At 38.8% G+C, this 2,980-nt stretch overlaps 1 non-coding gene across 1 annotated transcript; it reads left to right on the forward strand.

Annotated features, from left to right (window-relative positions):
- The first annotated feature begins 220 nt into the window (after window positions 1–220).
- Trnag-ucc lies at window positions 221–292 on the forward strand. Its single transcript has one exon. It is a non-coding gene; the product is annotated as a tRNA-Gly (tRNA).
- Window positions 293–2,980: the final 2,688 nt, after the last annotated feature.

Here is a 2,980-nt window from a genome sequence, read left to right on the forward strand (position 1 = left end):
ATTTCATCAAGAATAATTAACCCATAAACTCTTTCAACCACATTCTGAGCAAAAATAAAACGATTTCGTAGTCGCAGCTAGTTGACCTATTTAGATAAGACGAAATTAGTTCTGCTGTTTTCTTAAGCGGGACTGATATGAATTCTATATTTAGAATGCGTCATTTAATGTTAAGTATCAAGCTGTACAAATTGAGTAAAATTTAAATGTTGCTCAACGGGCGTCGGTGGTGTAATGGTCAGCATAGTTGCCTTCCAAGCAGTTGATCCGGGTTCGATTCCCGGCCGACGCACAAGTCAATTTTTTGCACATTTTATTTTTTTTTGTATTTTGAAACATTTATTAATTCACATTTTATTTCAATAATATTAACTAGCATTGATGTCTAAATCATTTGCAGATTTATATAAATTTTGGCAGCTGTGACCAAATTGCTTTGTAATTAATTTAGTGTTGCACAAATTGCTGAATTCAACACTGACAAAATCAGAGGCAGCAACATCTGTTGTCGACTGTTTCGAAATAAATACATGTGGGTATAATGTGATTCAATTAATTTTCAATTACTAAACATTTGACCACATCAAGTCTGCGATGTGTAAAGTTCATACATATCTAATTATTGAGCCTTTGGAATTTCGGAGAGACATTTTTGCTTGTCATCAAATATTTGCATTCAAAATTAAATTATGCTGCCCAAGCGGGCTGTCCAAGTAAATATTTAAGCCAATAATATTGTTGGGCATTTGAGATGAAGTTGAACTTGCCAGTTCCAAGGTCGATGACATTTCAGGGGAGACAAGTTCAGGACTCACTGGCAGGATGACTGACTAATTAGTATGCCGTTTGCATATGGCAAACGCTTTGTTTGCACTAATTTCCTTAGGCCAGGCCCAACTAAGATTTGGTCAGCTAGTTGGCCGGCTACACCCTGCACAAAATGTTAATACAAACAGAAACGCTAACGAATATAAGATTTGAATTGAAAGAGCATGGAATTGTATATTTATATTATATTATTATGTTTATATATTTATTCTTGTAGGCAACTTTGTACTAACATTTTCCTCAGGCTGTGCCCGATTGCTCCTTGACGGTGGCTGCTCTCCTGCTGACCTCATTTGCAATTCATTTCGTTGCTGCCACGTCTTGACTTATGCGTATTACTGCAAATATCAATTAATGCATAAAACGTGCGTGAAATATTTACGATTTTTTCACGCACCGCATTGTATTTATAAACTCGCACTGACCTTGGATTATGGAACTCATATGTACTATGTGTATGCAGAGATATTCCCGAGTACAGATAAGAACTTCCAGACAGTCAACATAATTGATTTGCTGGCGATTTATGTGTCTCCTTTGCAGGTCCTTGGGGTCAAGTCACGCACACTCTGTCGGAAGCTCAAGTTGCCATCGAGTTGTTATTGTTGTTGTTGTTGTTGTTATTGTTATAGTTGGTGGTGTTGTTGTGCAGACAAGTGTGAGTGTGACATGGACATGACCAAGTGCAATATGTAAAGCATGCTTGGATGCATTTGTAATCACTTTGAGCATCATTAAGTAAATTACAAGCTGCCAACATCAACAGCACATTACTTGTAGATACATTTGTATCTTAAACCAGGCTTGATGGGGGTGGGAGGTGGGCGGTGGGTCAAGCAGCAACAGCTCGTGCGGTTAACCAACGGACAGTGTTTTTGGAGTTCGGATCTAGTTAAGTTATTTATGCGCCTGCCAGCCAGCTCGACTATTTAATTTAATTCAAGTCTTTGAGCATAAAACCCAAAAAACAAAATGCTAAAATTAAGTGAGCGACTGGTCCGACCGGACCAGATACGAATCGACTCGACTCGACCCGGCCCGAACCCTCTGGCACTTTAAACCAATATTTGCTCTGGCTTCCACGCCTCAAAAGAGCAAAATTGAAACACTGCGTTTTACGTTTTTGGCATTTCAATGCGTGCTACGCTCCCCTCTCTTTCCCTCTCTTTCTCTATCTCTGTCACTCTTTGCCCAGATGGTAACCGGCACGTTTGTTTATTTGTTTGCTGGTAGCAAGTGGTCAGTTCCTGTTTGGGGTCGGAGTTGGGGTTGTGGTTGGGGTTGAATATTTATAACAGATAAGGTACATCATATGCTTCCGTCTCTATCTCTCTGTTTGATTATTTATTATGCTGCTGTTGCTTTACTTTTGCTGCTCACTATTGGGGCTTTTGTTGCTTTTGTTGTTGTTCCTGTTTATGTTTGTTCTGCGGCATCTTCACAGCTGACTGATTGCGGCTCAATATTTGTCTTTATTGCCGTTGTAGCCCGTTTTCCTTGTGGCAACCCATTTCAATTGATGGGTGCCTTTTTCACCAACTGACCCTTTCAATAAGCAAACTGCATATTTTTAATTGTAATTTCTGAGCCAAACCTACGATGGCCAAGTTAATGAAATATAAGTTGAATAACTGCCAGGAAATACTACAGAATAAATTGATATCGCTAGACTTATCTGAGATTATCTGAGATATTTTCAGTTTTCTCTAAAAATTTCTCTGAGTTGTATTGATTACAATCGCTTTTCATACTCTATTTTCATGGACTGAATCGAGACCACACGCATATCAATCTCAAAATCAATTGCAAACTTCCACATGCCATTTCCACTTACATTTAGCAGTTTAACTTCACTCTACTACAGCCTCAATCAGGCGTAATAATGTCTCTGTTGAATTGCCAACTAACAGCCAGATAGTCTTTGGTTTTAATTAAAATGGAAAGGTTTCTCAACTGGCCAGAACAGATCGCTAGACGTTGCCTCGTTCCACATACGCATATCAATTACGCAGACGATTAAGCCAAACAAACTGCCAACTGATTGCCAATGCATGCCAATGTCAAAACCAAAACCAAACTCGGATGCACTCAAGAATATATACAGAATATAAAAAAAGAACAAGTCGCTTCCAGTCTTCGATGTGGACGTCGT

This window comes from Drosophila innubila, assembly GCF_004354385.1.
Source record: "Drosophila innubila isolate TH190305 chromosome 2R unlocalized genomic scaffold, UK_Dinn_1.0 1_C_2R, whole genome shotgun sequence".
Lineage (NCBI taxonomy): Eukaryota > Metazoa > Arthropoda > Insecta > Diptera > Drosophilidae > Drosophila > Drosophila innubila.